Genomic DNA, 14,051 nt, shown 5'->3' with positions numbered 1-14,051 from the left:
GCGTACTGAGTGTCCATCGAAAGGTGGCGTGGAGAGCAGTCATGTATTTTACCCCCCCCCCCCCCCCCAAAAAAAAAACCAGCAGACAACAAACAAACAAAAAAACAATTATCTGTGCAGTTTATGGGATAATTATTGACACAATTGATGACTAATTATTGCATTCATTTTATTATGCAGGATGTATTGTGTACGCTTACGGGAATTAAAGCCTACTTGTAAATAGGAGCCAAAATTATATCTTATAGTTAGGAGGTCCCCAGGGGAAAGTACAAAAATAGGATGTCTTATGGAGTTAATTTATGATGTCACAGCGTGCTGAAAACAATTTCTGAAATTTACCTTGTGGTGGACCTCATGCACTATTGTAGTAGTACTTGACCACAGAGAAAGATACCTATTTTGGTCATGCAATTAATTTCCTATTAATCTGTGCAATCATTTTTCATAAGTAAAATAAAAAAAATTTAAAAAACCCAAAAACATTGCACTTATTGTTCAGTATATTATTATTTGTGATATGTTCTCATGTTCCATGGTTTGCAACAGTGGACAAAAAAAATCTGGTCTTACTTTTTTTATTCCATTACCCTCACTCTTGCTTGAAGGCAAATTCAGCATCACCTCATCAAATGAGATTACAAGGTTTACAATGTCACCGACTCACAAAAATGCTACATAACATATTACTGAACTGAGATATACCATATAAGGCTACCTCAGGTCATTAATACGTCCAAAAATTAAAAACATGTAATTTAATGCCCTTTCCCTTGCCATTCTGCATATGATATTAAAATAACTGGTATCTTGTACATAATATAAATAGAATGTCTTTAAAAATGCAGACATTTTGTTGACATGCAGTGCAGCAGGTTTTAAAAGAATTGCCACAAGATTACAAAAAAAAGGGGTATTTAAAAATGGCATAGAAATTGCAACGATTAAAAGCAGGTGAATGAGTTAACCAATAAGACTGAACACGGTGCAGTGTCTTTGCGGCTGGTAGTTAGCAAAAAGTTTTTTTCTGGGTAATTAACATGTTTTTAAAGTTTTACCTCGGAAACAATTACACTCTTTAATTCAGGTATTTGTTTTGAAATATTTTGCTTAAATAATAGAAATAATAGGTTTTTCACACTAGATTATAGTACACAGGGTGTTGTGGCATCTTCAAGAATTCAAAAAAGTTTTGCAACAGTGTGGTAATGAAGTGAATGAAATTGTGCTTTGCCAGATTGGCGGTCTATGTGTGTCTTATAAACAGACGTGACTCAAGAAGATTGTAAAATTTAATGAACTTCTGTGTGGCTGGAGCTTCCCACCAGGGGAGAGCATTGCTGTGCTTTGCTCCCCAGTCTCCTTGAGTTGTTCTTTATGCCTGTCTAGTGTAGAAAGTGAATGGAGAGTCTAAAGGTTTGCAACTTTATAGCTTGTTGAAACTCCATTCCAGGGATAAAATGAGTGAGCCTTGCAGCCTTTGAAGCATAATATATTATATTAATATGTATTATATCAATACTTAGAAAATTGCGTTTTTTTTAAATGTATTTTAAAATTTAGTAACAAGCTAATTTAGTAACAAGCTTCTTTGTGCTAATTAGTTTCTTAACCAACAAGTGAACATCTGCTTTACATTTGTCACTGTTTTATTTATTTTTTTCAGAAATAACTCCTCTCGGTCAGGAGATGCTGAGTGCTTTAAGCATGCAGGCTTTGAAATAGCCTAGGTTTAAAAAATGTAATAGGAATTAAACAAAACAATTGGAAAGAAGGATGTTATTGTGGCAGTGCTGTAATATTTATGCAATGTATAAGGCTGTTTATGAGGAGAAGCTTCTCTTTTTTCCAATTTAAAATTGGTGTTTCCGTCATCAGCTTAGAAGGACATTGTTTTAGGGCGAAAACTGAGGCTTCTTCTGATAAGCATTCTACTTTGTCCCATCCTCTCTGCAAAAATATCTCCCATTTGATTTTTCCACTTTTTACAATCATACTTATAAACCTAAGACTAAATTTATACAAATTCCAAGTTGTCTGTTTGTTGAGACAGGAGCAGAGTGTTTATCATTGTAGGATGCATGATGATAATCTGACCCGTGTGTGTGTGTGCATGTGCAAGATTTATGCAAATGTACAGGATTTGTCTGTGTGAAACATCAGTGTAGAGATAGGTTGGTAGGTCTGAGGTTATATATGGTCATATGTGGTTAGGCTGTATAAATTTGGAGACATGATACATTGTGATACATTGAAATTCATTTGCTATCTTTGACCATGTGAGCTTGCACACATGTAAAATCCCTTTTTGCTTTTTGCTCATGCACACACCATCACTGTATGTTCTGTGGCTAGTGGTCCAGGGTCTCTTGTGAAGATTGATTGCATCAGGAATTCTGCTAAGCACCAGGATATTTGAACCAAAACCTGGTTCCCTCTGCCTGGAGGTTAAACTTGGTCCTAACAAATTAATAAAAGCAAAATACATTCAAATGAACATATACATATTTGCAGTGTTTGCAACTACCACCTTTATACTTTTGACAATAATTATTTAGTTTTGTCACCATACGTGTTTATGAGTTTCTGTTGTGGTTGTGCTTGTATGCAATTCTAATAACTGAATCTACAAAATGTAAAATCCTTGTCAGTTACCAGTGGAATTATCATTTCTGGGTGTGTGAGAATGTGCAAGAGGCTAACAATTATAACATGTGTCAGTGTGTGTGTGTGTGTGTGTGTGTGTGTGTGTGTGTGTGCATGCATGTGTGTGTGTGTGTTTCTGTATGTGTGTCTGTGTGTTTGACAGCACTTAGCTTTACTGACAGTCCTTCTTGACTGGCTTGTATTGGAGCCATCTTGACTGATGCTCTGCCTCTCTCCTTATTCACCACAGCTCAAGCAGCACACAGGCCTGTTGCTTTAAGCTTGCCAGCATCCGCACAATCCAGCTTTTACTTTATGGTGAATTAGCTAGATTTATGGAGTAATACTATATTTATTATCATTTCACACTATCTGGCCAGATTGAAAATTTTCAAAAGGTAATTTGTATTCTTTTTGTAATAATAGGGTCTAATTAGCATTTGATTAAAGCTAAAATGAGCAAAATTGGTTACTTTTACATGCAAAGATTTGAACAATTTTATTGCTAAATTGTATGACGTCATTCTGTTTGCAGATTCCAAATGAAATGTATATTTGTATTCTAAATGGGATATTCTGACATTTATTTGTATGTTACATGCAATCTCAATTACAGTGGATATGCTAAGTCTAAATACCTCTGTTGTACATATGTTGTAGGTTTTTAGATATAAAAAATGAAATCAAGATCATATCAGAAAAATCATATCAGACCTTTTTCCACCTTTAATGTGATATAGCAACTAACAAAATTGAAATGAAAAACAAACAGTAAAATGGTGGTCCAAGTGTGTACACTCCTTAACTAATACTTCAAGCCCCATTTACAGCACTCAGTTTTTACAGCACTCAAGAATTTATCAACTTCGCACATCTTGATTTGGCAATTTTATTCCACTCTTCCTTGCAAAATTGCTCCAGATCTATAAAATCTAAAAATCTATATATAAAAAATCTTTAAAAATGACCAAAACAAAAGCAGTGTAATAGCACCTGAAAATAGAAAAATCTAGAGATAAATTACAGAAAAGGTGAATTAGGAGTCAATTAGGTGAGGTATGACATGAAAACAGAGGAGAAAAAAGACCTACACTGTACTCAGGTGGTCATGTACACCAAGTATGGCACACAGGAAAACTGCTATTTTAAAATAGTTTTAAGTGTCTCAACCGATGTGGTGGAAGTGTTGCACAGCATTTAAAGAAGATGCTGTGACAAGCAGTACTAATTTATAAGCCAGCTTTCATCATATCGGTCTTTAAGCATCCTTTCCCTCATAAGTGTGACCTTAATCTTCTGTCATTTGTAGTATTTTTTTATGGCTTACGGCTATTCACAGACCAGCCCATCCTCCATTTATAGGCCGGCATTTCTTTTGTTATAAAGGAATGACTAGTTTCATTTGTCTTAATTTATGGGTTTATGTTGGCTCATTTTCTTTATTTTTCATATTTTTAAATGAATTACAATGTTTTTTTTAAATTAATGCCAATATTATAAAATTACTGGATTTCACAAAATTTTCCCAGTGGTGATCTTAGTCCCTGGCTTAATGACTTGCATATGGATGTGTTTTTGATAGAGACTACAAAGCATTTCTTTAAGTGGCTCTGGGGTTCTACTAAATACTGTAAATGTAATAAAAAATAAGCAATTTTAACTTGACAGTATAATTGATATGTAAATGTGCAGTAATCTATGCAATTTATATGATTTGGGGTTGATCAAGTCAAGGTTTACATTAGTTCATCTTTATATACGTAAATCAACATACACTCAGGAGCAGAATTTGAAAGAAAAGTTTTTCCGAAATTATGGGATTTTCATGAATATCAAAGTTCTTGTGTAATGCTCCTACGAATAATTTACAAATAAATCCATTCATGTACAGAATGATCAATGAGGCCCATTGTTTGTTAATAAAACAAATAATAAAGTTTTTATCAAACACCTTTAACCCCTTTTGCACTGTGTGACATTTTGTGTCCTCACTGAATTTCTAGAGAATATAATTTTACTGAGGTCAGTCCGCATCCTGCATCTGCCTCAAATGTTAGTTTGATGCCCATACAACCTAAATATAATTTAAATTAGATTAAAGCTGTAACATGAACAGTGTTTCTTACAGGATTGCTTTATCATGATTCAAATCTTGATTCAAATTCATATGCTCAGGACGTATATGCAGATTCTGACAGATACACACGTAGTATGTTTGGAAGAAATCTCCATCAGATTGGTCCCAGTTGATTTACTCTATTCCCATTGAGGTATTGAGGTGTGTAGATGAATGATTCTATTAAGATTGAGCTCTCAGTGGGGTTGTTAATGGATTATTAGGCTGCATGTAGACATAACCACTAACAAAAAAGATATGATAACTGTGAAGTATACTGTGTTTGGTTTTGCCATTCAGCACATCTGAAGCTCAGAGCATGAACAACACTGAGCATTGTAGAAGAAGTAATAGTTCAGCATAGTACACAAAGTTTCCAGTGTATGTACATACAGTATTTCACAAAAGTGAGTACACCCCACATTTTTGTAAATATTTTATTATATCTTTTAACGTGACAGCACTGAAGAAATGACACTTTGCTACAATGTAAAGTAGTGAGTGTACAGCTTGTATAACTGTAAATTTGCTGTCCCCTCAAAATAACTCAACACACAGCCATTAATGTCTAAACCGCTGGCAACAAAAGTGAGTACACCCCTAAGTGAAAATGTCCAAATTGGTCCCAATTAGCCATTTTCCCTCCCCGGTGTCATGTGACTTGTTAGTGTTACAAGGTCTCAGGTGTGAATGGGGAGCAGATGTGTTAAATTTGGTGTCATCGCTCTCACACTCCCTCATACAGGTCACTGGAAGTTCAACATGGCACCTCATTGCAAAGAACTCTCTGAGGATATGAAAAAAAGAATTGTTGCTCTACATAAAGATGGCCTAGGCTATAAAAAGATTGCCAAGACCCTGACACTGAGCTGCAGCATGGTGGTCAAGACCATACAACGATTTAACAGGACAGGTTCCACTCAGAACAGGCCTCGCCATGGTCGACCAAAGAAGTTGTGTGCACGTGCTCAGCGTCATATCCAGAGGTTGTCTTTGGGAAATAGACGTATGAGTGCTGCCAGCATTGCTGCAGAGGTTGAAGGGGTGGGGGGTCAGCCTTTCAGTGCTCAGACCATACGCTGCACGCTGCATCAAATTGGTCTACATGGCTGTCGTACCAGAAGCAAGCCTCTTCTAAAGATGATGCACAAGAAAGCCTGCAAACAGTTTGCTGAAGACAAGCAGACTAAGGACATGGATTACTGGAACCATGTCCTGTGGTCTGATGAGACCAAGATATATTTATTTGGTTCAGATGGTGTCATGCGTGTGCGGCGGCAACCAGGTGAGAAGTACAAAGACAAGTGTGTCTTGCCTACAGTCAAGCATGGTGGTGGGAGTGTCATGGTCTGGGGTTGCATGAGTGCTGCCGGCACTGGGGAGCTACAGTTCATTGAGGGAACCATGAATGCCAACATGTACTGTGACATACTGAAGCAGAGCATGATCCCCTCCCTTCGGAGACTGGGCCGCAGGGCAGTATTCCAGCATGATAACGACCACTGCCTTGCTAAAGAAGCTGAGGGTGAAGGTGATGGACTGGCCAAGCATGTCTCCAGACCTAAACCCTATTGAGCATCTGTGGGGCATCCTCAAACGGAAGGTGGAGGAACACAAGGTCTCTAACATCCACCAGCTCCGTGATGTCATCATGGAGGAGTGGAAGAGGACTCCAGTGGCAACCTGTGAAGCTCTGGTGAACTCCATGTCCAAGAGGGTTAAGGCAGTGCTGGAAAATAATGGTGGCCACACAAAATATTGACACTTTGGGCCCAATTTGGACATTTTCACTTAGGGGTGTACTCACTTTTGTTGCCATCGGTTAAGACATTAATAGCTGTGTATTGAGTTATTTTGAGGGGACAGCAAATTTACACTGTTACACAAGCTGTACACTCACTACTTTACATTGTAGCAAAGTGTCATTTCTTCAGTGTTGTCACATGAAAAGATATATTCAAATATTTACAAAAATGTGAGGGGTGTACTCACTTTTGTGAGATATTGTACATACACACACACACACATATAGATAAGTACACCCCATGGAAATTGTTGGCATATTTGGACAAGCAAACATTTGACCATCTTTGAAACAGTGCCTATTAATGAAGTTGATGTACTTGAACAAAACCATAAGGAAAATTAGCTTTTTCAATCATTTATTCAACAGAAATATCAGTAGATGTATTCTTCTGTGGAAAAAAGTAAGTAAGTACACCCTTGTCCACTGAAGCTAGTATTGCCCCCTTTAGCAGAAAAAAATTCTTGTAGGCGTTTTGCATAATTGTCCACCAGGCTTGCTGGAATTTTTGACCACTCTTCCATGCAATATTCTTTCAGTTGCAAGAAGTTTGAGTGTTTTCTTGGATGTGCTGCCCATTTCAAGTCCCCCCACAACATTTCAATGGGATTCAAATCCGGGCTTTGACTAGGCCATTCCATAACCCTCCATTTCTTCTTTTTGAGTCATTCCTTGGTGGATTTGCTAGTGTGCTTAGGATCATTATTCTGTTGAAAGGTCCACTTTCGGTTCAACTTCAACTTTCGGACAGATGGCCTCACATTATCTTCAAGTACTCTTTGATATTATGCAGAATTCATAGTTGAATCAATGAATGCAAGCTGTCCAGTCCCTGAGGAAGCGAATTAACCCCAAAACAATAACATATATTCTTGCACCCTAAAAGCTGTCTTTGGTCTGTGCCATACATGTCAGCTGTTACTGTGGCCAAACATCTCTATCTTTGATTCATCTGTCCAGAGCACATTATTCCAAAAGGCCTGGTCTTTGCCAATATGCTCATTGGTAAACTGTAGTCTTGCAAAGGATTTTTCCTGGCATGCCTCCCATGGAGGTCAAATTTGTGCAATCTCTTTCTGATTGTAGAAGTGTGCACTTTGACGCCAACAGTTGCAAGAATTACTAGCAGATCCTATGGTGACTTTTGGGGTTCTTCGAGACTTCTTTTTGCATCAGACAGTCTGCTCTTGGGCTGAATTTCTTGGGACGACCAGTCTTGGACAAATTGGCAGTCATTTGAAATCTGCACCATTTGTAGATGGTTTTCCTTACAGCGGAATGATGTATTTCAAATAATTTGGAGATCTTTTTAAATCCCTTGCCAGACTCAACCTGTTTTTCCTGAAAGCCTTACAGCACTCTTTAGATCTTGGCATGATGACACCACACACCTCAATAGCAAAGGGAAGATCAGACACTAGATATGTGAGGGGCATAAACAAGACAGGTTCCACCTGCACTCCCTAATCATGGTCACCCAATCTTGAACACCTGATTCTAATTTTATGGATTTGAAGGTGTGATAAATGTAGGGGTGTACATACTTTTTAACATGTGACTGATCTGTTTTTGTTCATTTTAATTATACAAAATGTCCATTTTATGTGTCATTTGATAGAGTGTATAAACTTTATTAATAGGCACTGTTTCAAATAGGATAAAAAAACATTTTTTTTCACATGACTGTATGTATATACTGTGTACACTTTGTTTTATATATATATATATATATATATATATATATATATATATATATATATATATATATATATATATATATATATATATTGCAATGCAAAGATGTATGCAATATGCAGTGTTCTTGGCACTCTGGACAGATTTCCCCATTGCTAAAGCCCTAGAAGTATTAATTCACTTTGATATGCTAATTAGAGGGCATTATGCAAAAAATGAGATTAAGTGACAGCATGAAATCATTTGGCTGTCAGTAAATTGAGTGTTTTTAGCAGGAGGGGTTTGTTTTCCCCCTTCATATTCACTTGCCTTTTGCATTTAAATGAATCAATTGAAGGGAATGTGCAAGAACGGTAAATGATGCACTTATATAGCACTTTTATCCAAAGCGCTTTACACTGTGTCTCATTCACCCATTCACACACACTCACACACCAATGGTAGCAGAGCTGCCATGCAAGGTGCCAACTTGCCATCAGGAGCAACTTGGGGCTCAGTGTCTTGCCCAAGGACACTTCGGCATGTGGAGGCATGTTGAGTCATGCGGGCTGGGAATCAAACCGCCAACCGTACGATTAGTGGTCAACCCGCTCTACCAACTGAGCCACAGCTGCCCCCAGTTGAAAGAAATGTAATGTATGTATCTTTTTACACCGTATTCCCCATGTCTGTAAGAAGTAGGAGGCTCATGATGACTAACTGTGTCTTTAATAATGATACTGCAGAGGGTCTTTTGCTGTTTGTATTGTATTGCAAAGAGTTGTAATCTGTATTGCAAAGAGTGAAATATTATGCAAGAATTGTGGAGAAGAGAAATGGAATGCATAGATGTATAGAAATGGAATGCAGTACTGCAGTGTAAAGTTGATGAAGAGCTGTATTAGATTTACTGTATGTATGTGTGTGATTGGTTTGTGGGCTCTTGCTCTGCTACGTAGTGGGGCTGGCAGGAGCACATGCAGAAGAAACAGCAGCAACAAGGAATAATAAATAAAAGATTACCTCCATGTGGCAGTTCTGACTGAGGGAGAGAGAAGTGATTTGAAGCACTGTTCCTTTCTGAAGTGAGGTTTAATAAATAGAGGTAGATTACAGAAAACTATTATAGTGTCAATATTGCAAGCTATCTCTTTCCACCTTCCTTGCTGCTCATAGGATGTCTGGCTATTGACTTCTTGTTTTTCTGACCTTTTAACTCACTCAGTTCAGGAATGGGAGGCCATAAGAGAGATCACAGGAGGCTAGCTATATGATTCCTGCAGTGCTGAGCCTCACCCACACCCACGCACAACACAAAACCAATAAAAGGGCAAATCACCAAGGTGATTTGTTCATAAATCTGATACTTTTAAGATAGTCCTTCTCTATGTGAATTAACGGTAGGCCTAACAACTGTATTCACAGAATTAACATTTCTTCTTATTCTTCTTAATAAACATTGAAATTGCACATGAGTCTGGTCTACATGCGACAATACAGTGTAGTGTACACACACACACACACACACACACACACACACAGAGAAAGAGCTGTAAGAAACAAAATTGCCTATTACTGAAGATAAAATTAAATAACTATGGTCTCAGCTAATTTAGAAGTAGACGCATTTTCTTCTGCGTTGATATGGGGGGGGGCAATTTAAAATGCTGATTGTCTATATTTTTGTACATATTTATACCAGTTGGAGTTCATCTATGGCTGGTACATGACTAATTGGCTGAATGAACTATCGCGATATGTTAATAAATAAACAAGACAGAAAAAAATGTCAGAACAGGGTGTGCTAAAAAATCTAGTGTAGTATAGGTAGTTAGAAGAATCTTAAGATTCCAGTAGACTGTTAAATGTAATTGTGACCAAATAACTACATACACAATTGATCCATCCAGCCATTTCCATACTACTTATCCTACCCAGGGTCGGTGGATTTTTCCATGAGACTTTGCTATTTAACCATCACCAACTGTGAGCAACCATGTGGAAGTGTGAGGGAGATGCTGCAAGACATTAGAGACATACACCAAATCCAGACCAAATAACCATCTTTTTCATTTTTTATTAACATGTTTACTTTCGTGGGTGCACGGTGACTTAGTGGTTAGCAGGTCCGCATCACACTTCCAGGGTCCGAGGTTCGAGTACTGCAAGGGCTGTGTGTGTGGAGTTTGCATGTTCTCCCCATGCTGCGGGGGTTTCCTCCGGGTACTCTGGTTTCCTCCCCAAGTCCAAAGAAATGCATGGTAGGCTGACTGGTGTGTCTAAAGTGTCTGTACTGTATGAATGAGTGTGTATGTGATTGTGCCCTGCGATGGACTGGCACCCTGTCCATGGTGTACGCCGCCTTGTGCCCGATGCTCCCTGGGATAGGCTCCAGGTTCCCTGTGACCCTGAAAAGGAGTAAGCGGTAGAAGATGGATGGATGGATGTTTACTTCAGCTGTAGTCTTTAATGTTTTGTACAGAAAATATCCTTTGTTTGTGCTTTATCATAAAAATGTTATGCCACACTCAGATTCCCTCCCAGGGGAGACACACGGCTTCTGGGCTGGTCTCAAAATGAAGAAAAAAGCTTGTTGTCAAATGAGTGTTAATCTTTCCTACCATTAACACACTGTGTACTTGAACCTTCCACAGAAAACAGTAGAAGTTTCTCTGAGTTTCTATGAGTGCTGTGGCAGGGGATTTAAAGGAAAGTATGGGGACACCTGACCATCACATCCATATCTGGGTCTCCCCCACACTCTTGCCACAAAGTTTCACACAATTGTCTAGATATTTTTTGTATATTTTAAAATTAAAAGAATTCCCTTTAATGGAGCTAAGGGAAAGCAACTGACTGACTGAGCACTGACTTCCTCTTTCAGTGGTGCAGTTCCAGTCTTTTATTTGTGTGAAGTCGAAACCTGTTCCAGCATGACAGTGCCCCGTGCACAAAGACTGGTCCATGAAGACATGGATTGCCAAGGTTGGTTTGGATGAACTCCAGTGGCCTGCACAAAGTCCTGACCTTAACGCCACTAAACACCTTTTGGATTAATTGGAACACAGACCGTTGGGCCAGGCCTTCTCCTCTGACATCATCTCTGACCTCACTAATTGACATGCTTGAATGGACACAAACCCCTTCTGACATGTTCCAAAATCTAGTGGAAAGCCTTCCCTGAAGAATGTTATGACAGCAAAAGGGGACCAACTCCATATAAATCTCCTTGATTTTGGAGTTGGATATTCAAGAAGGTTGATATGTATTGTATACACACTTGCTGGCCACTTTATTAGGGACATATATTAATACTTGCTAGGTACCCCCTTTGCCTTAAGAACACCCTCAATTCTTCATGACATGTATGCACTCACATAACTGCTACAGATTTGTCAGCTGTATCTCTCTTTCTACCACATCCCAAAGGTGCTCTACTGGATACAGAACTGGTGACTGGGGTGGCCATTGAAGTACACTGAACTCATTTTTTGCACCATTCTATAAGAACTTTAGAGAGTTGTGTGCGACAATCCAAGAATATTGTGAAATACTCAAATCAGCCTCTCTGGTACTAACAACTATGCCACACTTCTGATGTGTGATGAACAGTAACTGAATCTCTTGGCCTTGTATCCACATAGCCACATGATTGGTTGTTTGGATAATTGCATGAATGGACAGGGGTACAGGTGTATTTAATAAAAGTGGCCAGTGAGTCAGTGAAAATGTGTGTGCAGGTGTGTTTTGCTTGATGCTGAGCCAGGAGATGGAAAGTAACTGACTGAGTGAGCACTGACTTCCTCTTTCAATGGTGCAGTTCCAGTCTTTGATTTGTGTGAATTTAGGATTAAATATAAGCAGGCTTCAACAGAAAGCCATTCAGTGAAGTTGAAAGTTGACTTTAGGGTGCTTGATGTTTGCGTCTGCCCCTGTCATATGCTTCCTGCAGTGCAAGGCAAAATGGTTTTCTCTTAGTGGGCCTCCGGACTCCGGACTTGTATGTGAAGTTAGCAAAATCCTTACATCTGACATCTTTACATTATACAATCCACACAACTAAATTAATGCATGAGTGGTCCATTCATGTAATGATTCTTCTGTTTAAAGATTTATATTTCATTAGACCCACTGGTTAAGGAAGAGATACTCTGAGTTCATTTACATGCAGAAGTACTCTGAACAAGTAAGGATGGCTTTCCTATTCTACAATGAATTTATTGCTATGAGAGATGCATCTTATATAAGCAGTGGTTGAAGGCCATGTAAATTAATTTTTTTCTTTTTTTTGTTTTTCTGGATTAGTATATGTGGCCTAAGCACACATTTAACTAAATATGTAAGGCATGTATTAACTGTTTATTATATTTTTACAGAAAATTATTCAGATCAATATTCTTCCTTATCAATGTGCCTGAACTAACAGTTATTTAAATATTTTTTCCCATTTCTTTTTATTTATACTTTATTTACAGAGCAAGTGTATTTTTATGGTGTATGTTAAAAAGCAATGCACTCATTTAATATTTCTTACTGAAAACAGCTCCTCTGTCCTCTGCTTTCTCTCATTGCTCAAATTAAGTCCCCATGCCTTTGTTCCTCCAGCTTTCCACACATTAGAATGATATATTGAATGCAGAAATGCAGAAAATACTGCAAAGTAATGAATTTTTAATCAGTGTCTTCTGCTGTTATAATAAGGCAAATTCTCACTGGCTCCCATATTAATATCTGTAATAATAAAACATGTATTGTTCTGTGGCAGCCTTGATATGCTCTACTTTGTTGATATGCATCAATAAAATACTTGAATGCACATGTAAGTGTCCATTTACAAAATGATTTCTTGTGAACTGCTGCACCTGGCAACTAACAGCTTTTTCAGTCTTTAGCTTTATTTGCTAGAGAAATTATATTGATAAACTTCTCACTTATTTATTTAATACAATATCAATATTCATATGAAGAAAGTCTCCTGATGCCATAACTCACTTGTATTGTGGTGTTTTTACTTAATGTTCACAGATGTAATACTCCTTCTCCATGCCCTTTTAATAACTGCTCATATATGTGACCCTAACTTTTCTGGCTAACTCGCTCATGTACAAATGAAACATCAAACAGACAAGGTCTAATTTTTTGTCATCATGAGGTCAGCCAGAAATGCTGGAAACAGCAGAAACTATGAGTGCACAGTCACTTGCACAGCATTTTGCACACAGAGAAAGTCTTTAATTCCTAACTGAACCAGTGAGATTTACTATCTGTGCAACTAACAATGCTAAGGGGATATCATTTCAACCTAAAACTTCTAACAAACATATTTTTGTAAGTTAAAGCAAATGGAAAGATGGCACACCACCAGCTAGGCATAGATGCTTTCTCGGATTTCAGGGAAATAGGGCAGATCCAGTTTAGGGTTTATGGAAAAAAGGCTTAATTAGTGTCAGAACCCTGGAGATGCTTTCTGTTGGTTTATCACATGCTTGCCCTCCCTTGCTCTGGTAAACTTTGTCCATATTGTGCTATAGTTTTTCTCTGTCCTCTCATTTATTCTAGGGGTCAGTCTGCTGGTTGAACAAGGTGCTAACAATACTGTAACAATATGCACTGATGTTTGGGATGATAGAAATGTATCTGTGTGTAATTTCCAGAATGTGGTGAATAATGGAGGAGTGCAGAGGACCACTATCCTTCCCTTCTGCACATTTTATGGTGAGCAGAAGGGAGAAGTTGTATTGAGTACACTACAGGTGTTTTTGCATCTTTTTTCCATGTGCACAATAAACCCGAATTAGCCATCCATTGTGC

The 14,051-nt window shown here is 38.0% G+C and overlaps 1 protein-coding gene across 7 annotated transcripts in view; it reads left to right on the top strand.

The window, feature by feature from the left end:
* The window catches only part of pbx3b (pre-B-cell leukemia homeobox 3b), a 196,296-nt gene that overhangs the window by 3,208 nt on the left and 179,037 nt on the right, over positions 1-14,051 (top strand). The window lies entirely within an intron of this gene.

Source organism: Ictalurus furcatus, chromosome 5, assembly GCF_023375685.1.
Source record: "Ictalurus furcatus strain D&B chromosome 5, Billie_1.0, whole genome shotgun sequence".
NCBI classification, from domain to species: Eukaryota; Metazoa; Chordata; class Actinopteri; order Siluriformes; family Ictaluridae; genus Ictalurus; species Ictalurus furcatus.
This window is presented reverse-complemented; position numbering and strand designations above follow the sequence as displayed.